Genomic DNA, 27318 nt, shown 5'->3' with positions numbered 1-27318 from the left:
AAACTTTAGAATTTCCGAAAATATGTCTTATATATAATCCCATATATTTGTCAAATTATAATGGTCAGCCGTCCTTCTCACAAAAAATAGTAAGTGTAGAATTTGTCTTCAGTTGTGATGAAATGACGGATCAAAGAATTGTGAGCGCTCAACGTACCACTAATTTTACCCTTACGAATTTTTGTGAAAAGGGCTGCAGATATAGAGTCTTGAACCTATAACTACTGCGGTATCGAGCGTGGTGATTACAACTTATATATCTAAATAAATATATATTTTTTCGAGTTCAATATTTATCAGGTTAATGCAGGTATTCGCGCATACATGGATGCAAAAGAGAGGCTGATTTCGAAATTTTCAGTTATCGATATATCTTACCTCGGTAAAGCCTTATTCCAACAATCTACATCCACTTGTTCATTAAACGTAGTTATTTAACAACTAGACATCAACGTAACATTAATAATTAATACTAGACAATTATCTGGAGCAAATGCAGTAAAAAAAATAATTAGAAACGTATGAATTCAGATATTAATGTATTTTAAATATCATTTGCCGATTTTCTAGAGAATTATTTAGCTTATATTAATAACAAGAAGTGGAACGTTCATTCTGTTAATGATCCTCTGAAATCGAATTGAGAGCCGCATCCTGCTGTTTTTGGCAATTTAATGTTGAAAACATAAATCGACCACCTTAGAAGCCATATGCTAAATCCCGAGAGATTCCGATCTGTCAGCAGGAAAATAAAACGCAGCATTAACTACGAATACTATTCGGAATTAATATTTTTATTTGTCTGTGGTAATCACGGCGTGTAAATGAAGATTCCGTTTGGCACAACCGTATGCGATCTAAAGAAAATTGATTTGTACCAACAATTGCTTTACCGAGTAGAAAAAAAACATAAATCATAAAAAATGTTTGCACCATTAACTGAATTTTGTATCTAGATGTTATTTGACATTGATATAGGTTATTGCAAAATTTGGATAGACAAAGTCGTAATACAATTTTGAAATGTCTTTTTATTGTTCAATATTGGAACCGAGATTTATTAATCAAATAATGAACATTTGACCTTAAAATCCTTTTATTTTGCTACCACGAACTTTATATAAATTACAAAAAAAAATATTTTTTCAAACAAGGTAATCCATGCACATGAAATAACTTGGACACACCAGAGGACAACAGTTAGTTACCATAGATGCTTCGGAACTGTAAAGAGTTTTCCATAATTCACAACCGATACTTATATATTTATATCGTGTTCTACACATTCAACATGCATATTCACATATTGCAACAGTACTGTTGTTCCTGGGGTACCAATTTTGGTAGTTTTCGTGTGTAGGCCAAATCAGAAAGTTATTTATTATTAAAATCACTATTTCCAGTTTTAAAATATGTGTTTCACTTGCCATATCCAACCTTTTATTTATTTCATTTTTCAATAAGCACTGTTAAAGTCAAATGTTTATCAAATATTCATCTTGTAGACTTAAGGAGGTAGACCTAGGGTAAGGGACATAACTCAATGAATCAGTGATATGTTTGTATTATATTCAATTTCACCAAAGGCTCTCAAGCATTCGTTTGAAGCAGAATAAAATGAATCCAAGTTAATTAGATGCTTACATAAGATTGATGTAAAATGCTGCATACAATTGTACGTATGATTTTAAAGAGTTCTGTCTCTTACCCAAGGTCTACCTCCTTAATTAAAACAAAAATAGTTAAATATAGAAAAACAAACGTACCAACCCACATTTCTTTCAACGGTTTCAAAGGAAACACACATGTCTTTTTGTTTGTTTTGTTTTGTACTTCTTTTATTTTGTTTAGGGGGTCTTGACAATGCATTTAATCAATAATGGTCATTTTTATTTGTAGTATTTTTATTGCAATATCTGATTCTTTTACAATTACTCCTATTTTACATGTATGCAATGATATTTAATATTTTAACAACAGTACTGGGAAATGTGTGACCTGGTTGGTTGTATTATTATATCTGTTTAACAATAGCACATGTAATTATTTTTTATTGTCGACTTTAAAAACAATATAGATGTGAAATATAAAATTCCGCTCTCACCCACTAAAATTAAATCTATTTTGAACAGCCTACAGTCTTCCTACGTAATTTCGAAATAGCAACATAACAGGGAAACAACCAACCTCGTGTTTGACATCAACAGTTCATTCATGAACAGAAATCTACACAACGTTTATCAAGAAAGCAATAAAGTATTTCGTACCCATTTGTCTTATGTGGTGATTTCAACAGCCGTATCTCAGTGGAAGCAATACAATAAGTAGACTAAGAGGCTTACATAATCCGCAAACAAATATAAGAAGTTGTGAATCATTTCTTGATTCGAGAAAGTATTGTTAAATAGGCTTCCGTTTTCTATGACAAAATAATTTATAGTCAAATTCCTAGCTGTAAATTCAAACTACGATAATTTGTATGTCAACCTGATAATGCTAAATTAAGTTACTATTAGACCCATTTATGTACCCTTAACAACGGGTAAGATCTAAAATATGTCTGATGATCCCTTAATAATACCGAGATATCGTAGTGTGGGCTATCATTATCGTTTTAATAACTGGCCGTCTGCTATTAGTCATGTTAATATCTTCATTTAACGCTATCTAAAGTGACCTATTGTGACTTATTGGACTATCAATATTGAGTTTAACAGAGGGCAAAAGAGGTCGTTTAAATTCAATTTTAAATAGACGAAAGGGGTATCTAGGACACAGTTAACAGGTGGTTGGTGTGATTATAGTAAAAGAGTTGGGTTAACATTAGATTGATAAAAATACTAGTAAATGAATTATATCAGACTATTTAGTTATAAGACTTTCCATGTAATATTCTGTGCTGAATGTATGTTATGTATTATTAAATATTAAACCATTAAAACGTATTTTTACAGGGAGCAATACAAAAGAAAGTAGAATAAAATTTTGTCGAATTACCAACAATCTAAAGTGGCAGTTAAACGGTTTGAATACGCTTATCCTTATTTTTGTAAACTTTTTAATGTAGGGACTTATTATCAATAATTATTCTAGGAAGACAAACTATAAATTCTTCTTAACTATTTCCCGTCAGTGTGAACCAGATGTTAGATGGAAATTAATCCACTAAATTAAACTGTATTGAAATTAAATTGGTGACACCAAGGCGAAAAAAATATCGCTTCGATGTAAATATCCTCGAAACTAGTTTTACAAATCTACTTTGATTCAAAAACTTTATCGATATCATCTTCGAGATTCAATGTGTATGTATTGATGACATAACATTATATTTTCATGACTTAAAACATTTGTGTTTTCAATTCATGACGGTAGGTCCAAATTCAACAAATTAGTCACAGCTTGGCCTTATATAGGGGCTGTTATCTGTTGAATATTCAACACAAAATATCACGATAACAAAAGCAAAATATATTGTGATTAAGAAAATTTAATCAATTAACTCATTTGTTAACCTTCGATTGGTAGGGAAGTGAATAAAAGAAGTTAAAGTTTATTCACGGAGACACAAATAAATGGATCACAATCATTGAATTGAATTTGACAGTAAATATTAGATATTTTTTTAATAAAATTACAAACTTAAATATAGCATACGTGCCTCTGGTTAAGAGTCGTCGTTTGATTGCTGTATGATGTGAATACCACCTTTGAGGCCAAGTAAACTAAAATGATAGATTCTCATCCAATCTTCACAAAAAAATGGATGGGTGGGAGGATGTTATTTCTTATCTTTTATTACTTACCAAATATTTGCTAGCCCAATTTCAGCTATTTGAGTATAAATTTGTTCATAATTCATAGTAACATCATTTTGAGAGAAGAAACATCGTTTTAGTGAGCAAGAAATGAAAAAGTTGTGTGTTATATTATCCAGGTCTAGAAACTGTCGCCAAAAGAGTCCTGATTTGGAAATTCACGCCCATTTCTTTTGTTATTTGTATACTTTTTTAAGGGACGGAATGAAATGAGAACCTACTAATTAATTCTACTTGGCCTTATCTGCAGATATCTTTCTGAGTTGTTCTTCACTTTACCTAACAAACATGTTCAAAATGTTCTTGTTTATAAACAGCTTAAACTTAACACAGTATGCGGGGTTTCGTCTTGACTGATATATTTGTAATTTTATCAATTTTACAAATCAATTTAGAACATTTTCTTTGATCTAAAATGCAGCAATTTTTCTGTCAAACTGGGTGTGAAGAAATATTAACCTTGTGAGAAAACCATATCGTTTACAAACTTCATTAAAGAAAATGGTAATATTCTGATTTCTGTATGTAACTCTTCACCTTGATGGAGGAAATAAAGTCATTCTTTCATTCATTCATTCATTCATTCATTCATGCATGTTTTTTTTTCATTCACTCATACATCATTGAGAGTATAGTTACCTAATGCAACTTTAGCCACTAATTCCTGATATAAAGAAGCTACAGAGAACATCTATGAAACATTACATAACAACCATCGGCCAAGAGTATATGGGAACTATCATATATATATATATTACGTACATGGGTTTCAGATGAAACTTGTAACAGAACGGAAATTCTTCAAAATACAAAAATATGACAAGTAATACGAAAAACGTAAAGAGGCAGATCTCTATTGTTCTAATACGGTATTGTTTACATCTCAAATAAAACTTGCACGAACGAAAAGTTTACCTTTTTTTTAACTTTAAAAACCAATTAGGATAAGAATATAGTCATTTTAGACCCCCACCCCTTAAAAAATCAGAATGTTACTCTGATTTTTGAAAATGTGTCTTTTTCATAAATATTGGGATTCGAAAATCTTGCAAAAGACATAAAGTCAAAGTCATATTGGTCTTTTTAGTTTGAAATAGTCTAAAATGCTAATTCCGCAATGCATTTTTACTTATTATAATTAAGTTCATAAGAACGTTAACAAAACATTTATCACCGACGTCTGTACAACTCTTATTTATCGTCTAATGCTTTTATGATGAATTTAAATTAGATGCCTGTATTACAAACAGTATGATGTATTGAAAGTTGAAAGAAAATCTTCACAGAAGATTGTGTGTTGTCAAGTACACATAAGATTGTTTAACTCAAATACTTGCAAATACCAGCGTGTTATCTTTTTTTCATTGACTCAATTCTAGCATACTTTCTTTCAGGACAACACTTAAGTACACAAATTGACGCAATAAACATGTTACGTGACCACCCAACTTCTCAGCTCGCCCGCTTACTCACTTACAAGAACGTTGTACCAAAGAGTGGAGTAATTAGGCCATGGATTTAACATCTCGTATTAAAAGCGTTGACCTTATTCATTACGATAGATCACGTAATTGATTTTTTCTAGATGTGTAGTCACCGACAATCTTTGTAGATATTTTATATTGATAGGATTCCCAAACAAATGGTGACGAACCTAAAATGACCGACCTTCTTTTAGCATGCTTTTTAGTACGTCGAGTAATTGTTTTGACGGGTACATCAAAAGTTTTTGCTCTTTTATAGTTTGAGCATAAGCAAATACAATGGTATTTAATACGTTGTAACGAACAACTGAATAAAATAAGATATTTAATTTACACAACAAGAGGTTATCACTTGAAAAAATGTCAGACATTAAAGATATCGATTACCCATGATGCTTTGAAGCGTGTCACATGATATATTTGTCTCATTCTGAAGTAAAGTTTTAAGTTAAGTTATGGTTCTTGACAGTTACTTCTGTACTAAATCAATGTCACGAAGAACTCTGTTTCTGTTCTACTAAGACCAGTATTGAGAACTTATATTCATGATTTTCAATTACGCTTAGCAATCTATGAAACATTCATTACGATCGTGTTTTCGCTCAATTGTCAGTTCGTCCATCCGACCCCATTTCTCATATATAACTCTTCTCAAATCGTTCAATGAAGTTTGATGAAACTTTCTTAAATTCTTTCTTAAATTATAGTATTATAAAAAAAAAAAATTAAAAATGGTTTCGTAGGGGTGTCATAGCCTTCCTTATTAACATTGTCTAGGGATTCATCTACTTGTAAAAAGTACGTGTATAAACTCACTTAAATTGAAAAAAAAAAGATTGTAACGTCTGATAATGGCATCAGGTTGTTATAAATAGTGAGATTCACATATCCTCCGAAAAGCATTTTTATAATTATTAAATTTCAAAGCTTGTACCGACTTAAATAGTTATATGTAAATCTATATCCCAATTGTCACTCGAATGACAATTTACATTAGGTGAAATGGAAACTAATATGAATAATTGTGATGTCAAAATAACCTTTATGATGTCACAATTATCACGTGTTTTGAATATCTCAAAGGAAAATAATAAATAAGTACCCCCTAATATTTAAGTAAGATACCCGATATTTGTAAATGACACACAATTATGTAAAATGCAGACATAAATGATACACTTTAATAACTGGCGCAGGCATATAAAACTTGTCATTATACACACCATGCAAATTACCTCACATATAATCTCAAAATTGGCAATTTAAATATATTCATCTTGCAAAATACTCCGTAGAGAATGTTCAAGATAAAACGCATTAAAAACTTTGCAAAGCTTTGAATGCGTCGGAATATTTTATTTTCACAATGAATTTAATACAAACTATAATCTTGAAGACTAAAATAACTTTTCAGTGTTTACTTTTTTCACTTATTCCATATAATTTAGTGATTTCAAACTAGAAGCATTATCTTCGAAACAGAGTAAAAAAACAAAACAAAAACATTACAAAACAAACAAACAAACAAACAAACAAAAATAACGAAAAAAAAAAAAAAAAAAAGAGAAAGACTTGCACAACAAGATGTACAGCACTATGATACTAAACGCATTTTTGTTTATACCACGGTTAGCAAATTATTATATTGTTGTGTTATTATGTAGAAAATAACATTTGATACTTGATCGACTTCTCTTGCCTTTTAGCATACTTGTCAATATCTTACGTTTTTTTTAAATTCAGAAAATGTATATTGCTTTGTCATATACAGTGTACGTTCTCAAACATATCAAATAAAATTTACATGATATTGCTATGATATATTTTAAAAAAAGCTCCCAGTCCGCTAGGAACACGTGTAATTATCGATTTATGTCAACAAAAAAGATAAGTTCCGAAGTTAAATGATCGACTCAGTGTCAAAGCAGATTAAATAATGTATTAATCTCGTGCCACCGTCCCCCCAAAATATGAAAAAAAAAAACAATGAAATTAAAATTGTACTTCAGATGCATGTAATACATCAAATATCACCTGGTACTTCTGTCAGTTGGTGCATGTTACCAACGCATTGAAAATAAATAAAAAATAATAATAATTCAGAATACCCCAAACCACCATGAATGAATTATATATGATACAATAGCGTATACTCGATAAAACGGGGGAAATTATGTAAATTAGATAAATACACTTATATTTATTTGGTAAAGGTGTTTTCTTAATTTTTGTAATGCTTTAAATGTCAGTTTCGGAGAATACGCATGAACTGATTAGTATTTTTTTTTAAATGTGAAAGGTGGCATATGATTATATTGTAGAGCCATGAAGAATATTTTCGTCAAAAAAAAGGCTTTATTTTTGTTTGTAAACAATTGCTTGCAGTTTAGATGACAATGAATTTTATAATAATAAATATTTTTAACTGAAAAAATATTGTTAAAGTTTGTATAGCTGCTTCTAATGTCCTTGTACTTTACATTACACAGGCTAATATAACTCTCTAGACATCCAGTATATGTAAATGTACAGAAAGAAGTCGTGACCTGTCAGTAATTTCAAAATTCGGAATTTTTAAAGATTTACATGTGATAAAATGAGCATAAGCAAACTTTTTTACAAAATTTTGTAAAATATGCATTTTCGAAAACACGCACACACACATATATTTAAAAGATACTAAATGGGTATTTTAAAATCCAATACAAATACAGTCATCGTACTTAAATCGCAAAATGGGTATAATTGCGTTATCTACAGATACTCAATTACAAGTAGGGAAGCATTTACACTTATCAAGTAATTGAACATATTCTCAAACACCTGGACAAGGATTTTTATCTATTTGGTAATAGCTTTGTTTCAGAAATATTTCGATTATGTCAGTTATGAATAATTTCTTTGTAATGCGTCTTTACTTATGACAAATTATTCAATAGAGTAAAAGGTCATAACCATTTATAATTCTCGGTGGACGCTCTTTACATAAACGTGTATATATACTCAACAAATATCATTGATTATCAAATTTTCAAAGAAGGGAACTATGACAAAAACAGGATTAGTAATGATGACAAACAATAATTAGTATGACCGAATTCATAAAAAAATTTATAGGACAATCATGCATTGTTCTTAGATCAAACAGTTTTAGGTATGAAATAAATGCACTTTTCTCGTACACCTTTTAGATTAATTCTTAAACCTAAATTCTTGTATTTTCTTGAACTCAGATAATAAAAAATTGGAACAAAAAGAGTTTTGGTCACCACTCCTCAAGACTGACAGGATAGAAAACAACCATTATACATAGTTGTCTACATTTGTATTAATTGCTGAATTTGTAATCATACACAATTTTATTCACAATAAAAATTTAATACATTCATTTAGAAAACAAAATATCTATTTAACTCATTCAAATGCAATCATATGAAGACCCATTCATATTTGATGAAAACATATATTTACTTCAGCATAAAATCACAAAAACAATCTTATGATATACTCTGTTCAATGCTTCATATCCACGCCAGAAAATAGAATAAAATAAGTCTAAAGTCACAAGTCATAATTCGTTCAATATTTCATTATTATGAAGGAGGACTGGACTGTTTTATACACGTGCAAGTTTTAGATAGAAAATACTTAAGTCATACATACTTATATTAATACTATTAAATATAACGCAATCATTTATCTGCGTTAGTCAACAAATTTATTCTGAATAATCATATACATTTGTCAAAAATACTATCAATTTAAATTTGAAAGTGTAACAATTGAATATTTGGGTGGATCATTATTATGACACTAAATTATATATTTGGAACAAAAGTTGTTAAAACACAATTTTTATGTGCATATTCAATATAAATAACGGTCGCCGTAAGCTGAAATGTGTGACAAGTGTGTTATCGCTGGATACATCTAGAGTATTTGCTTTCATATTGGCGTGCAACTTTTGTTTCAGTCAATTTCATAGTATATATCATAACGTTTTATCTGAGAGTCATATATAACTTTGATAAAATAGAAACATGTGTTTGGAAATCAGTTTAAAATTGTTGATATTTGATATATAATTGTTTAATTGTTTTCTCGAAATAATTTAAATTTGTATGGGAAAGCCCAAAGTTACTGTCTAGTGAATCGAAAGACAACAATAAATATAGAAGAATATTTACTCAAAAATGTACTCTTTACAACTTAACTTATGCTGTATATATTGATCAGTAAAAAGCATTACAAACGAATTTGAAATAGTGAAAATATTTAATTAACAATGAAGCAATTGGGCTCATTTTAGTTCTACTGTAGTTAATAAGTCGAAGTCAGTAAATTAATTTCCTATCAATTGAAGCTTACATGCATATTACTATAAGAAAAATACATGACTTTAACACGTGGAATTAAAATAAACTAACAATTATTATCATGTCAATATACCTTACCTTAAAGAATGTCTCCCGCTTGATTTTTTTTCCGTCAAAATGTTACATATCCATTAATTGAAGTTTTTGCATAAACGCCCTTCTTAAACTGAGGAATTTAATCCAATTAAATTTTTAAATGAAACAATGTATAGTCACTGTAATGCACCACAGCCTTTTGATGTAAAATGTACGTTGATTTAAAAAGACGATCTTGTTTTTCTTTTGATGTTGGTATTTAGTGGTATCTTGAGATGGCCATGATATCGTTAGATTAGATACCTCATTTGTAACTTTAGGACTTCTTTATCAAAGAAACAGAAACGATTCAAATTTTTAAAGACTTTTACAAACTTCTGTCATTTAATAGAAGTCCTGCGATCAATTATGATGATCTTTGCATAACAGTCAAATAATTGATACACAAAGTATTTGTCGAATGAAATACTCACTTTAAAATACATTGACTTCGTCCTACTCAAATGATTATTCAGGGGGAGGACGCCCTTCATTTCGTTGGTAGGTGATATGGCGTGAGGCTGGGGATAAGTCACATTTCTTTCCTAGGAAATATGTGATAAGCAGGAATCAGATTTTGTATGATAAGATCAATGTTTATTCCAAAATAAATTATTTGGAAGCGTCTGTCGTGTTTCTTGAACTTGTCCAATGTTGACACACTTTCCTTATACAGACTACATAAAGCAAAACAATTAGGTTAAAGATGATTTTTTTTAAATAATGTCCCTGCTTTTACTAATTATAGGACGTATTCGGAATTGTACATGTGTTGGTTATCTAGTTTAGTATCGTAAAAAATGTAAACCCAGAGAAAAAAATGTTTTGAACTCTGCATTGATATATTTCATGTCCTTTTCTCTGTTCGGGCATTAAAAAGCCACGTAACGCAATATCGTGTGCACTCGTATCAAAACAAGGGTATATTTTTACGTCGCAGTCAAGTTCTAATTTGACAAGGTTACGTCATATTGACAGTTGCGGGAAACAGAGGGTGTTATTTCTGACTATTAAATTTTCTATAATTTAATGTAACGTTTGCACAGTAATTAGGTAAGAGTAATCAAGGGAGCCAAGGTTATAGCGGTAATCAAAAGAATGTATTCCAGGGACAAAGACCAGACATGGAAAACAGCCATACACAACAAAGAACATAAAGTAACAAAAGTAAATGAGCAACTCGGACTCATGGGCCAAGTGCACCGGTAGGGTAAGCGTCCTCTGCTTTTCTAGAAAACCTGCCGAGTTGCTCATAAAAAGTCAAGTCTGGGGTAGACAAACGAGGAAAGGAAAACCATGACCCGTTGAATAAATCAGTTTTTTTGGTGCTGATGGATACACCATAACGATCCACGAGTTCATGATGACGACCATTAAATTTCTGTAGTGATGACTTCAATCTTGTAGCAACATAACCCTGTTCCAGAAACCTATTTGTTAGAGTTCTAGCGCGATACAAAAAGTCTGCGTAGTTTCGGCAAGCTCTGGCATAACGTATGAGTTGTGATATGAACACTCCATACGTAGGAGCCGAAGGGATGTTGCCACAGATGAAAGGAAAGTTGACAATTCTGAATGAAAAGTCATCACGTTTGTCGTAAAGTTTGGTCAATAGTTTTCCTTTACCATCTATTTCTAAATGTAGGACAAGATATGAGGCTGACTTCACAGTGTCTGTAGTATCCTTTATCTCTTTTGGGTAGATGCGATGTATCAAATCCCCGAAATTAGGATTGTTTAAAGATAATACGTCATCTATAAAGTCTCATAAGAGTGAAGGAATAGGTCAGCAAGTACACATGTTCCCTCTAAGAATTCTTGTCACTTATAAGACCAAAACAAATGTCGTAATATTCATTCATAAATTCAAAATACCATTTGTTTATGGACAAGGTATCAATATATGAATAAATCCTTTGTACATAAAAGCCAATGAGTTGGTTTGTAAATTTATCTTTCCAATAGCATTATGTCAGCTCTAAAAGAACAGAATTCCCTTATTTCATGCAGCATCTAAGTATGGAATTTTTATATCATAACTGATACGTTCAGAGTTTGCCGTAACTATGACTTTTTGTACCGCGTAACAGACTATTTGAAACGGGCTAGACTTCTTACACGTAGATGTCTTGAACAGGGTTAAATTGCTACACGTCGGAAGTCATCACTACAGAAACTTTATGGTCGTCATCATGAACTGATGGATCGTTGCGGTGTATCTTTCTGCACCATGAGAACCGGTTTGTTCAGCGTGTCAAAGTTTTCCGTTCGTTTTTCGCCTACCCCACATTTGACTTTTCATGAGCAGCTCATTCGGTGCACCTGATCCATGCTATCAGATTTTGGTGGAGTCCTAGTTGCTCATTTACTTTTGTTGCTTTGTACATATTATTTTGGTTAATTTATGTTCTTTGTTTTGTGTTTGTATTTGGTCTTTGTCAATGGATTACATTTGTTTTAATTTCCGCTGGAATCTTGCTTGCCTGGATTACTCTTTACACATTGCAGCTCATGTAAATTTCATTCATTTCACTCATGTTGTCATTCCTTCATGACGTTTTATTACCGTACTTTTGTCATTGTTTTACTCTAAACGGTGCAGCTTCGTATGAGAATCGCGAATAAAAATAAAATACAGACATAAACTAAAAAGAGCAACATTCATAATGAAACCCGAAATTCGAAAACAAAGCAGGCAACTCCCACAAAAAAAGAGTTTGAACCGAATGATGAAAAAAAAATTAACACAAATATCAAAACATAAAGTAGCATCCGAGTACCCCCCCCTCCCCCCCCCCCAAAAAAAAAAAAAATACACAGCAGGAGACATATGGATCAGTCGATCCAGTAAAATGTGTTTTTGTTCTAAAAGTGACCACCAATTTACCATATCGGTGAATTGGAGTATCATTTGCGCTAGATTCGTTTTTTTCACGATGCAAACTCTTAAGTCCTGTTTCAATGGCATGATTTTGTTCAAGAGTTTTTGAAATGTATATGTCATATGCTTATATATGATTATGGTTTTACTTTGGGATCCAAAAAATAGAAGCTGTATTATAGTAAAGATCTTTAATGGAGAATAGCTGTGACGCTCAAACGTCCTTAGGGTTAGCTATAGGAAGTTGTATTACAGACCGTAAGAATGGTAAAACTTCTCACGCATACAAAATTCCATTCCTTATTTACAATAGAACATTGCCACATAGTGACATGATGCCTCACCGTATTTGTAAGACTTGAGGCGACAGAATTAAAAAAAAAAAGTGAAATTCGTTTTTTTACCGGAACTTTACAAACAACGTCAAATAATTGCCTTAAAAATCTTCTATCTTGACGATATGTAAGTACTGATGCTAACTCACCTGATTATGGATCTATCATTTCCATATTTTTTTAAACTTTGATACATATTAAGTACCAGTCCATATAAATTCAAGCACTGCCAATGGTAAAGTGATTCATGTCCTGTTTATATTTTTTTTATTTCAAAAGCGCAACAACCAAATGAAAAACTAAGACTGGTTATGTGATCAGTAATTGTTTCTTAACAAGAAATAAAACTAAATGTGGTGCCCTTTTTATATTTGCTTGATTATTGATACATGTTCAAAAGGGGCAACCTATTGCCGGGGAGTGTTTACCAAACGTCAAAGCTTTAATAATATTTACAACAGTTTTACTGGCATAAGGACAAGGGGTTGATTTGTCAGCAATCTATAGGTTTTGAACAACGTCTCATAGTTTTCCTTTCCTCTTTCGTCTACCCTGGACTTGACGTTTTATCAGAAACTCGACGGTTGTTTCTAGAAAAGCAGAGGACGCTTACCCTATAGCTGCACCTGATTCATGCTCACAGTTTTTATTAAGAGTCCGAGTTGCTCATTCATTTTTGTTACTTTTTATGTATTGTTTTGGTTATTTTACGTTCTTTGTTGTATGTCTGTTTTCCATGCTTGTTCTTTGTCCCTGGGTTACATTCTTTTGATTTCCGCGAGAATCTTCGTTCTTTTGATTACTCTCTGTACAAAAGAATGGTATGACCATATTATTTTTTTTTATGTAAAATCAAGCGCAAATGATATCTAGGTGTCATGCTTATCCATTGTGGAAAACATTTCATTCTAGTTAATTCCATGATGACGTATAGTAATGCTGCTTTCACAGTTTGTAAAGTGGTCACTGCTTTAGAATAATTGTATGGATAATTGTTTTCAAATGTTCAAGTAATGCTGAATATTTACAAAGTTTATTGTTTTACCTTTGTATCATATCTTTTTGTTCTATTGAATCATAAGTTATCTATTAATACATTCTTTAAAAAAAATTACAAACATGTTTATTTTTCGGTAGGACCTGTTTTTGGCTATCTATAAAATTATAATACATGTACAACCTATACATTTTCCCGAACATAGAACCAAAAACTTTTCTAAGCATACCTGGTCTCTTAGACTACATATTTTACCAAATATTTTATATGTATGAACTTGTTTAAAACAGACAGACCGTCAAAATATAACAATATTAGCAAACCCATGCGTTTTGACGTTTTATATCATCACGTAATAGAGTTCATATTCAGCGTTTAACACGTGTTCATATTTGCTAAGTGGTCATATCATGTCCTAGTGTATTGCGTATTGGCAGATCTTGTACATATCGACATGAAATGTCGTTGACTAGGTAGGCTTAGGGAAAGGGACATAACTCTTGAAATCATTGATATGCTTGTATCACATTAAATTTCACCAAAACCTTTCAAGCTTTCCTTTGAAACAGAATGAAATCAGTCCAAGTTTGATGCTTAGATGATATTGATGTAAAATGCTGAATACAAATGTTCCAATGATTTGTACGAGTTGTGTCCCTTACCCCAGGTCTACCTCCTTCAGTACGAGTTTCTAGGAAAGCGAATATTAACCTGAACATAAAGTCATTATTTGAATTTCTGGTTATGGTCTTAACTGCTGTTTTGTTTTGTATTATGTAAGCTTTGTTGTCTGTGTCTGATAATTTATTGTGCACTTGCATTCCTTTGGAACTTTTATTGATTTTACTGGTTAAGAAATCAACTATAAATTCATACAATAATTGCCGGGATTAAATATATGTAAACAGAAATAATATCAAGTATTTAAAGCACGTGAGGACATGTTCATGATACAAAGTCGTGTAAATGTTTATACATAATCATTTTCATATATATGTCAAGTACACAATAACAATGTGTGCAAATTAAGTTTTTGCTCTGTAAAAAGCATGTTTGGAAAGAAGCATATACAAAGAACGACCACTCTTTGTTTGAAAAGTATAACAATACATAATTTAAAGAACAAAACCAAGTTTCTAAAACTTAAGTTTTGAAAGTTACTGTATAAACAAAAAGAAATAGTGAAACATCATGACAAGTTAATACATACAAATGATTATGAATAATAAATTCATGTAAAATTCATTTATTGATTGGCACATTAACAAGACAATAACACTGTTTTTGTTTTTTTTTTCAATTCAGACCCTCCTATGCTAACATTATTTTTTTTCAAATTTTTGGTCGTTTCCTTCGCGGCACTCGAACTCGTACCGCTGTGACACATCTATGGCAACACCGCCTGCACCAAGTCCAGCGCCCTAGACCACTCGCCCAGCTGGGCTATATATTCCATGTAACATGTTAGCTTGCTGTGTGATATGTGGTTTTGCTGTATACATACTTTTTATTCAAAGGAAAATATAGCTCTGTGATATTTTTCCAAGTACATGCGTACTGCATATGTATAAAAACTACTAAAAATTACTGGTGTAACCAATGTCCTTTTGAGTGACAAATAAACCTGTCTTGTCTTGTCTTTACTGAAGACAGATTTCTGGTTTTAAAATGTCTGTCACTGAGTAATTAAGGGAACCAAGATTCTAGCGGAAATCCAAAGAATATAATCCAGGGACATAGAAAACAGATACACACAAAAAGGGCATAAAATAACCAAAATAATACATAAAAGGATCAAAAGTAAATGAACAACTCGGACTACACTAAAACTGAGAAAATGGGCCAGGTGCACCAGTAGGTTCCAGAATAACGAACTGATATATCTAATATCAGGAACTACAATGTATGGTGCGAGTTTTTTTACGGATGCCAACTGGTTTTCTAAGCAGTGTTTGTGTCTTGAAAAACTCTTTTATCCGGAAGTCTCTTCTCTTTGATTTGATAGTGACGCACTATGGATTACAATCCCAACCTAAAAGTAATATCTGTTTCAGAATTGAGGTTTAACCTTGTCACAATTGCGAAGTTTCTTTGATGACTCATCTTCGAACTATGTAATAAATTCGTTTTCAATAAGAAATTTATAAACTGTTGATTGATTTCGAAAATTGACAAAATCAAGTTTGTAACTGATAAAATCTATTAACATGTGAAATTCGCTCACTAAATATGATTTATGTGCTAAATTAAGGTAATAAATTCCTCATCTAAATCACCGTGCTACGCGGTGACTACCCATTTTCTATGGGGGGTTTTCGCGCTTAATTTAACCATTTTAGCATTTTCATTTCATTTTGATGATACCCATTTGGTTATATAAAATAGGCTAACATAAATTATAATATTCCTTCAGATTGGTCCTTTTCATTGGTTTTAAACATTCTTATATTGTTAAAGAATGCAATAAAGAGTTAATAGAAAGCGGAACATTAGAAGAAAATTAAAAAGCCATGTTGTAAAAAAAATAATGTTTTACATTTGTGGAAATACAAAATTAATTTATTTTAATGCGTTTTTAAATATGTGTTTGTGATATTTTCCCAGTAATAATCAGACAACTAATGAATAGTTAACATAAATGGTTAAATAAATACAACATCCCTACATTCCTTATTGTGTTTCCCCGATGACGTCATCACCTAGCTTGGCGAAGAAAGACAACTCTATACACTTTAAGGTACAGTGTAGTTTCAAAAGATGGCGTTTTTGTAATCCAGATATCAGGACAAAGAATGATAATTATAATAATACAATTAAAATTTGAATTATTTTATCAAAATAGATCAAATTCAGGAAATCTTTCATAATCGTGATTATTTGCACATACAAATCGTACGATAGTGCTGTAACAACTGTATGTTATTTTTTTATTCAACATTCATGTGTTAATTATGATATGATTACATATGTGGCACTTCTATCATAGACACAAAACGTACCGTAACATTTTTTTGAGTATTATGTATGATGATGCAAAAACATAAACAATAGGGGGAGTTCATTAAACGTAACCAACCAAATCAAAACAATTTACACATTACATTTAAAATAGGACGTCCATAACAGTTTAGGATTTACTGATGATTTTAAGTGTCAGTCCCTGTAAATATCAGGTAGTAGATGAAACATGATATATAAAAATAAACACTTTTTGATAGTGTTATTTGACTATTTGCAGCAATAGAATCAAAGGAAACAGACAAGATTTTCCATATCATGCTGCACCATTGAGTTATGATTTCATTGAAATGCACTGAAAATGAACATTTCAAGAGCAGATAACTCTGTCAAAAACAAAATTTTACTAAGATTCTATTGAAAATTTTCTGAGCAAAGCCAGTGATGCAGAGATCAAATACTGTTCTTTTCATGTAGAGAAAGCACCCTCGCGTGATATTATGTTGTCAGATCGGTGGGGTTTTGACTTGCATGTTTCTGATTTTTCTTATTTTGCCTGATTCTTACAAATCCTGACAGTTGAATTATATCGTTATCGAAAGTAGTATTGTGTCTCAGACATTCAATTTAGTCGAACATATATAGTTTAATTAGAAACTTTAACAAATTCTGCAAAGATTATTTAATACAGTATTACAAATACTACAGCTACATGTATTTTGTGTTATACTATCGAGTTAAAGATGAATCATGCAGTAAGACTTTAAGCCTCGAAATACATAATTATGTGCATATCTACATGAACGTTCTGTCTTCGTTGTAAAGAAATTGACCGTCACAATTCAAACAGATAGTTCAGCTCCATGTTTTGGTTTTTAAACAATGTTTACATTTAGGCTTTGATTGAAGAGATGTATGGATGTCCCGCCTATATTATCATCCTAACTATGTAATAAACATATTAAGTCTATATTTACTTTGAGTTTATGATCTCGTTGCGTTACTTGTGGACCTTGCAGTAAGTAAAATATTAGGAAGTTTTTAGTTTCGATTAGCTCTTCACGGTTAGATAAGCTGATTTTCATTTAAAGTAAATTCAAATTCAAGCTGTCTTGTTTTTAATTAAAAACGACAAACAAAACAATATCAAACAAGAAAATCTTTGAGCGATATTCACTAACTCCTACTCCCCCATTTGATAAACATGCACCTTTGACCTCCATATTGATGCGGATAGAAATTTACCATAGGCGGGGCGTAATGGGAACTTTGCAAGCATGGGGATAATATATAACCGACTGCATGATTTGTAAACAAATTTCAGACATAAAAAAACAAAAACAAAACAAACAAACTAAAACAACCAAGCCAAAATACCAAACCTTTGACATGATTGCATGTGCTGCCGAACACATGATAATTTCCCAATCCACTTTCATTGTCAGTCTAACGGTTGATCTTTCTTCCCTCTGCAATTTCCAAAACTACCTCATTTTTTTGTTGATAGGGGTTTTGTTGGTTTGAGAAATCTTAAAATATTTCATCTTAAAAAATTTCTTTCGACTTGAATTTTTCGCGTTTTTTCGACGGAAAAGAATAATGTTAACAATAAGCTATACCACTTCTATATGGATACCAAATATATAGATACAAAACTAAATTCCACTCCCTTTTTGTCAAAACACACAAATAAAAGCATACCAACAGAAAAACGAACAAAATTAAACAAAAATAAAGGAAATTAAAAGTAAATAATTACCCGTTACTGCTAAAGTTTACTCCTCAAAAAAACGTTTCTTTAAATAGTTAATTCATGACTTGCAAACAGGCAAAATAATGTTTGGATTCAATACATGTACACCGGACAGACCCAAGTAAAGAAAATTTCATAAATTACATTGTATAAACAATGCAAACTGAATTGTACAAACCCACATAACAATATATTATGGTAAATCCATTACGCAGGATTTTTTAAAATCTAAACAAAATATCTGTAGAAGTGATTTGTGAAAAGAGTATAAAGAAATGAAAACTATAAAAAAAAAATAACAGCGAACTGAAAAAAAAAAGATGTTTTTGGGGTTTAACGTCCGAGCAGCAATATTTCAGCTATATTCAGACAATGAACATGAAATTGATGATAAATTGAAGATGAAATGATGATAAAATGAAGAAGGGATGGGACACAAGGATAATGGGGTCGACAAATTTTGATTGCCACTGGAAATAGGGAGAGGTGGGTATGGTCGGGCAATTAAGCTTCCTGTGGCGGAGCCCTATGGTTCCTACTCCGGGAGAATACCAAAGTAAGGTTCTTTAACGTGCGAGGAACGTGGCATCTTTCCAAACACGGTGCACCACTATGGTTTGCCGTCAGGATTTCCGTATTATAGCCTGACAACCCCAGCATGAAACATGCCAGGGGTACCCCATATTCATTGTTAATGTTAATTTACATGTGTGACATCTGGAATCAAAAAATAGTCTGCATATGAATAGTACACAGATTTATAGTGTAATTGTGTTATATCTAAACTAGCCATAACAAACAGAAGCAACCTATACTAATGTATTATGTAAACTATCTATATGTAAAGACAATACATAACCAACCGCGATAGTGTATGAAGGTAAATAAAAAAAATGGATAACAAATTTCTAAAAAAGACAAAGAAAAAAAAAGAAAAAAACGAAAGAAAAGAAAAGAAAAAACAATGTACCACAGAATTTTGGTGTGCCCAGTACTACCCTATAATCAACAATAAATTTGATACATTTATTTCCAACCAAATTATTGTAATGAAATTAAAAAAAATAGATAAACAAAGTACACGAATCTGGAAAACTGATTGAATTATTCATTTTTGGTTAATTTTTCTTCACGTTTTTCTTTCTTTCAAATCAAAACATAAGCACAAAAAAATGATGATGAATTTGAGGGTAACAGAGAAATTAGAGAAAAAAATTTATGATACCAAATGAAAAATAAACCTGAAATTAAAAAAAAAACAAAAACAAAAACAAAAAAACGCATCTTAATTTGCTGACATGAACAAGGTTTTTTTTGTTTTATTCTCACTTTTCTGCATTCACCTTCAAGTTGCTTTGTCTGACATACATGTGTATCACTTTTATTTACATAAAAATTGGATGAATATCTTCGGTAGCCTATATCATTTCATCAAACTGGTTCCTTCTTTAATTTTTTTTAATCGGTATTTATGTTTTTGAACTCAGTATGGTTTTTTTTCAGATTTCATTAACTTTAGTTGAAGACTGACCTAATCGTAATTGTGTGTTCCCCATTTAGAAGGTTCTTTGGATTTTCGATTTAAAATTACTAACGTGTTTGTCATACGGTTCTTCTTTTGGATTGGAAATGTTACATATTGTTTCGCTTTTCAGATCTTCTTTTTGATCGGAAATGTTTGACATACTTCGGTGATATGATGCTTCTTTTCGATCGGAAATGTTTGACATTTTTTTCGCTATACGGATATTTTTTTAATCGGAAATGTCTGACATATATCGGCCTTGATCGGACATGTCTGATTTTTTTAAGTTTTCGAACGCGCAAATCTAACATATTTCGCTCACTAGACGTACTCTCTGGATTTTATTTTCTGATTTCAGTTTCACATATTTCTGTCAAATCTCTTTCATCTTCCGGTGGGTTCTTAGTTTGATCAGAAATTTCAATATCTACAAAGCAATTTGCATGAGATTCGTCTTTTCTTAAGTCTTGTTTTAAACATATTTTACCGCTGTCACAAATCTCGTCATTATCTGAAAAAAAAAAAATTTAAAATCAGACTCAGGTTCTTGTTGAAAATGTGTTGCATTTTTTTGCCTCTACATTAACTTCATATTTATCATTGCTTTCTAAATATGCACATTCTAACTGCTGTTCGCTAACAACATTAAGCGCCTCTATCTCCACACATTAAGCGCCTCTATCTCCACACATTAAGCGTCTCTATCTCCACTACACAGTTTTATCCAGTACATCAATGACTTTTCTAGCGTCGTCCTTAATATTTAGACTAATAAAGGAAGAACACTGTTTTATATCGGTTGTAACAATTAAATCAATATTGCGCTTCGATCAAAACCTGGACTTCAGAAGCTTCCTAGAAGTTACCTCTAAGAGTCTCATGTCGTTGTGGATGCTTTTCAGTTTATTTGTATATTCTAAAATGGTTGTTTAATGAGTACTGATTTCCGTTTCAATTGCCTTATCAAATTCGACCGACCGAGTTGTTTTAATTTCGTTTATTCTGATTTCACGATTTGCCCAAAAGTCCTCGAGCAACAGGGCGCATTGTGATCGGAGCAAAATAATTCAAGTTCTTTATTCTTATGCTCCGTACAAAAGTTTTTAAATTATTTTAACAATGATTCCTTCTGAGAAAACGTGGCCCGTGCAGGTCCGGGTGTTAAAAGAATAGGCCTGCAGCAGCGCTAAGCTTGTCGTAAAAGGAGACTAAATAGTGCTCAGAACCCTAGCCGGGGCTAGGGCGCTTTGCCCACAGAGCAACTGGGATGTGTGCCCCAGGTGGTTGAATTGGGTACCCAAAGCGTGTTACATGCAGGGGTTGTCAGGCTATAATACGGAAATCCAGACGGCAAACCATAGTGGTGCACCGTGTTGGGAAAGAACCCTACTTTGGTATTTTCCCGGAGTAGGAACCATAGGGCTCCGCCACAGGAGGCGAAATTGCTCGACCATACCCATCTCCCCCTATTTCCAGTGGCAATCAAAATTTGTCGACCCCATTGTCCTTGTGTCCCATCCATTTTTCATTTCATCATCATTTCATCTTCATTTTATCATCAATTTCATGTTCATTGTCTGAATATAGCTGAAATATTGCTGCTCGGACGTTAAACCCCAACAAACAAACAACAAAATGACAAAACGTATGAAGGCAGGGTAAATATTTAGGAACTGTGTATTGTTCGAGACATATAGGACATAATGTAATATCAGACTCACTTTCTGAAGCTGTTGCCATAGTTGAATGGATATAAGACTTAAATAAGAAAACGATTCTATTCCTGCTTTGCTTTTTGTTATCTTGTAAACAATCAATATATTGTATGTGTATACAACAAAGCAAATCCGGATGAAACTCCGTAGGTATAAATAACCTTAATAAATATAACGAGAATGGATATGGTTAATACATCGCATGTACAGCGAAATAGTTTTAGCAGTATCAAAGTAAACTCAAAGTGAAAACGCTAGAATTTACAAGGAATTAAATCTTGAATAATATAATATTGTTTTCTTAACTTCATCTTTTGTACCTCAAGATGAATGTTTGGTATAGCGTACATATAGACAAGTTAACGAGGATCGGTCTAAAGATGAGTAATCATTGATATGTATGTCTATAAAATCACATTTTCACATATTCGTATGTTTTGCATATGTAACCAAATAACCAAACAAGGGGACTAACGATTAAAGCACAACAAGGATTAAAATAAGTACTGAATTGGCTTAATGGTACATTGTGCAATGTTAATTTATCATTGATGTGATCAAAACGCATGAATTAGGATCCCACATTATAAGGGGATGTGCTTAATTACATTTTTGTATCTTATATAGTAAATTTGTTAAGATGATGGGGTCATATATGGATATATATTACACATTTACATGCATAAATATATGCGGTAGCGGATCCAGAGGGCGCACAGGAGGTTGCCACCCCTTTTTATTGGAAATTTGTTCAATTTCTTCTGTAAAATTGACAAAAAAATGGTGAATAATGTCCTAGTACCTCCCTTGCTGGCACCCCCATTTCAAAATGTCTGGATCCTGCCCTCTCTATGGATTTTGTTTGTTTGTTGGGGTTTAACACCCGAGCAGCAATATTTCAGCTATATTCAGGCAATGAACATGAAGTGGATGATAATATGAACATGAAATGAAAAATGGGATGGGACACAAGGATAATGGGGTCGACAAATTTTGATTGCCACTGGAAATAGGGAGAGGTGGGTAGGGTCGGGCAATTTAGCCTCCTGTGGCGGAGTCCTATGGTTCCTACTCCGAGAGAATACCACAGTAGGTTTTTTTAACGTGCGAGGAACGTGGCATCATTCCCAACACGGTGCACCACTATGGTTTTCCGTCAGGTTTTCCGTATTATAGACTGACAACCCCTGCATGTAACACATAAGGTGTACCCCATTCCACCACCTGGGGCACACAAGCCAGTTGCTCTGTGGGCAGAGCGCCCTAGCCCCCAGCTAAGATTCTGAACACTATTTAGTCGCCTTTTACGCCAAGATTAGCCTTTGTATGTGAGTAATGGACATTGAGCCTCTTGTTATAAATCATCATATAATTCATTCTTCGTGTAAGTGATGATATCATGACATTTATCGATACAGTTCTATGTCAGTTTGTAAATCTGATTTTATTTACACTTTAAGTTCATCTTTTATTAAAGGATCAATATTTTAATTACCCAATGTTTGAATACATGAACAGGTAGGATCTGATCGTTTCAGAAAGGATATCTGCATGAAACTGAAATCCCACTCCTCTTTTAAGCCTGACCATTGGTCAAGTACATGTAAAACATGTACCTGACAGAATCGCACAAAACTAAGATTTTAAGCTTCCTGTCTCTTAAAAGATACTGTTTTAAGGAAGTAGACCTCATGTAAGGGACACAACTCTTACAATCATTGGAACGTTTGTATTCAGCATTTTACATCAATGTCATGTAAGCATCAACGTAACTTGGACTGATTTCAATCTGATTCAAATGAAAGCTTGATAGGCTTTCATGGGTTGAAAAGTTTTTTTTGAAGACCGAAGCCCTGGATTTTTTCAACTTTTGTACCCTAAGCCCCAACAATGTTTTGTCAAGTTCCAATCGTAGGATATAATAAATGCAATATTGTTATCTGATATTCCTATGTATATTTCTATGTTTGCAGGGAAAAAGACACAAAACTATGGTTTTATAAGTATTATTCAACCAATTTGAATAATAAAAAATTTACATAACAACTTGTTGAACTTTTTAATGAGTGACTTGGTCATTTCTAGTCTTTTAGCAAATTGACGTCCATTCGAACGGGTTGTTCCACTTGTCTCCTTGGCCCTGATAACCTGTGACCTTCAACATGTTTTGTACCCCCAGTAGTCATCCAATGTTTAACAATATCACCTGGGTTGAACTTTTGAAGTTTATGTCCTTCCTGCATAATCAATAACTGATTGTTGAAAGATGTTTGATTTAGAGTGCTTCTTTACTATGACCTCATGAAATTCATGCGGCTAAACCCCCTTTCACATACACTGGTAGAGGGTGTAATTGTCATCATAAACACAATAAGTTTCACTGAACATGCTGAGTATTGTTGCCCCTGTACAGCTTGTTTCTTTTTCATGTCCATCATTAATTGATAAACATCCATTATAGGATTAGTCCTTAAACTTGCAATTTGAAGTTTCAGCCCAGTCCATTCCCCGAGTATGGACTCCTTTTCATTATCAGTGAAATGTTGTGAAATGGAGGCATGGTTTAGAAGATTAGAAAGATCATCCACTCCAAAAGTTCTTTTCTCGATAAAGGCCACTTTTGAAAGTTGAACACTTGGAAGAGGGATGGATGAGCTTGAGGCAGACGATCAAACCTTTTCTTCATATATTTAATAGCCAGATCTAGAAAGTCATGAATGTCCTTGTCATTAGTGAATTCAATACTTGGACAACTACCTGACAGACTGAGGTATCCAAACTTCTTTTCATTTTTCTGGTATAGTTCAATAAGTTTTTTTCATGAATTTTCCGGGTTTCTGTTTCAAGGCATTTAATTAAGGAAGTATAAGTGTTTTAGGAATTTGATGGATTAGAGCTCCTTCAGGTAACCTTTACCCTTATTGGCATCATCAGCCATTTTTCCATTAACTGCATTATGTTTGAGATGACCTGCAACCGGTTTCAAATTTTATTCCAAGGCACTGACAGCCCTACTTTTAGAGGACATCCACCTTACTTGTTTAATCTGACATGTGTGGAAAATGAACATCAAGTACATCAGCAATGGCTTTGACTTCGTGTTTACGTCTTAGTGATTAGTGGTAGAAAGCAAATATGCCCTTGATTGTTCTTCCCATTTGCTCAAGATACTTGTATGTTTTAGTAGCGTCATGCTACATCTGGAATCACCTGTCTAATTTTAGCTATAACTTCCCCTTTTAGGTCTAAATTCACAGAAGCACCGTCAAAATTGGCACACACTAAGCTTGGGAAGGTCTCATTTTTTGGCTTTAACTTTTCAAAATTCAGACCAATCTTTTCCAGAGCATTTTGAAGGGCATCCAAAATTGCCTGGGCATAAGCTATATAAAGACTTTCAATGGATATCATTTTGGTAACTGGAGTAGAACCTTCAACATATTGAATGTAAACAATTTTCTGTTCGGTAACTGAGATGTCAGTGCTCCCATCTGAAACGATGCTCATAAAATTAACGTTTTTCATGTCATGGACCTGTTTGTCAACTAAAGTTTGAGTCATTGCAGCAGCAAACTTTTACAACCATTAATGTTCAAATAATTTTCACCAAGGTCAGGTCCATTTTCAACTTGAATTTCACATATCAACTCATAGTCTGAGAACGGTTTTCCAGCTTTGACAACACAATAAGCAGTATTAAACAAATTTTCTAGACGTTTCCTCTAATTTTCATCTAATTTTAAGAGAGACTTGGCTATCGGGGTGTCTGGCAACAGGCTGAGAAGGACCAGCAGATAATGTGGGGTCATTTATATGTAGTTCCTTAAACCAATGCTTAACACACAACCTATGCTCAACACGTTTGTCGTGAATCTTGAGTGGATCTATGCATTGGGACCTTACTCCTAGTAAGAGCATCCTTTCTATCAGACAAATTGGGGAATTTTCTACAATATTTGCAGTACATTTCCTCAACATTTTTGTCAAAAACAACCCAGTGAAATTCGTCTACCCATGAGTTTATAAATGTTTTTTTTTTTGTTTGTCCCTCTTGTATTTCAGATCTGTATTCTTTATATGAGCGTATGACTCGGAGACAATCGATTCCGTCTCCCGTTCTGATACCACGTCATCAGCTATCCGTTTTTCCGTTTTGTAATCGTGCAATTGCAGTTGAGCAACGACATTTTGGTGAAAAGTTTGTCAACAAAATTTGATCTTTATCATTCCAGCGCTTGATTAATAATATTTGTAATATGTCAAATTGCGTCTGATCAAGCGCAGGTGTGATTCAGACCTGAGAATACTAATCAATAGATCGATTATTCCAATTCTAAAAATAACTTGATAAGTATTTATAGGTCACGGAAAAGATAGAGAAACATGGTCCAAATAATGACAACAAAATCTTTCAAAAAAAGTTCTTCTTTTTAGATTTGCCATGCCCGACGGACTTTTTTCATTGAAAAACGGCAAGCCCGAGGTTCATTTTTTTTAGTCCCGGGCGTCGGGCTTTAGGTATTTTCAACCCCTGGCTTTGGTGAAATTGAAGATGAAACAAACATATCACTGATTGCAAGAGTTATGTCCTTAACACTAGGTCTACGTCATTAAGCTAGCTTATCATGTACAAAAGTGTGTACCTACATGTAATTGTTTGTTTGTATGTTTTTTCCTTCTCCTTGGTATATATTCTAATGATTAATAATACGGTGGTTACACTTCCTTTTCACGAGTACATTTGTTTATATATACTTGACATAAAAGGCACAAACAGGTAAAAAAAATTCCGAAGGTCTACCATGATAGATTTTCGGAATTATCTAAAAAAACATGATGAATAACTTAGAACAAATTGTAACCCAATCTCCTTTTTCTGGAGAACATATCGTTTTTGTAGAGTTGAGTTGAGGTTAAGAGGCATTGGATGAACAATTAACGTTGTAGAAATCTGGTACTAATAGGGTCCTTGTGGTAGTCTGACGGGTAGAATTAACATCAATTTGTTTGCAAATTATCAAAACCCAATAGATTAGGTATTTTAAATATTTATATAGTAGTTCTTTTTCAGATACGTGTAAACAGAGAAAGACTTTCATCTTTTTTGCTGGATTTAATTATTTTGAATAACTTTTAGAATCTTTTGGTTCTTATCATGTTTACTTTTGCAAATGAAATTGATAATGCGTCGGCTCTCGAAAGATTTTTTTACAACTTCAAGTGACTTCAAGAGTCAAAATGAATGGTGGTTTTTAAAACAACAAGTACACGATCACTCCCATCTTATTTTGGTTCAATGCTCCAAATTGGACCGATGTGTTCGTCGAAGATTTTTATAGAAATAACGACCCTTTAACCGTGTTGCAGTACGCGTTAAACTTAGGCCTGATATAATTGAGCA

The 27318-nt window shown here is 32.6% G+C and overlaps 1 protein-coding gene and 2 long non-coding RNA genes across 4 annotated transcripts in view; 1 reads left to right on the top strand and 2 right to left on the bottom strand.

The window, feature by feature from the left end:
- The window catches only part of LOC148599342 (uncharacterized), a 37038-nt gene extending 30169 nt beyond the window's left edge, over nucleotides 1-6869 (top strand). The window contains exon 3 of the long non-coding RNA XR_015917682.1: nucleotides 5213-6869. This is a non-coding gene — a long non-coding RNA (uncharacterized LOC148599342). The remainder of the gene's footprint in view (nucleotides 1-5212) is intronic.
- LOC148599341 (protein Wnt-6-like) overlaps nucleotides 1-10088 on the bottom strand; it is a 46785-nt gene extending 36697 nt beyond the window's left edge. The window contains exon 1 of one of the 2 annotated variants that reach the window (XM_088557310.1): nucleotides 9757-10088. The gene's annotated coding sequence lies outside the window, so the exon portion shown is untranslated. Of the gene's footprint in view, nucleotides 1-378; nucleotides 436-9756 lie in introns of those variants that run through there. The other variant, XM_088557311.1, reaches the window with a different exon arrangement.
- Nucleotides 10089-19161: 9073 nt separating this feature from the next.
- LOC148599340 (uncharacterized) lies at nucleotides 19162-22012 on the bottom strand. The gene is made up of 2 exons (XR_015918204.1): nucleotides 21924-22012; nucleotides 19162-20713 (listed from the first exon to the last, which is right to left on the bottom strand). It is a non-coding gene; the product is annotated as an uncharacterized LOC148599340 (long non-coding RNA).
- Nucleotides 22013-27318: the final 5306 nt, after the last annotated feature.

The sequence above is a fragment of the Perna viridis genome, chromosome 13 (genome assembly GCF_037379345.1).
Source record: "Perna viridis isolate PV_CMFRI_1.1 ecotype Kerala chromosome 13, ASM3737934v1, whole genome shotgun sequence".
NCBI classification, from domain to species: Eukaryota; Metazoa; Mollusca; class Bivalvia; order Mytilida; family Mytilidae; genus Perna; species Perna viridis.
Note: the sequence above shows the minus strand (reverse complement) of the source record. Positions and strands in the feature narration are given on the sequence as shown.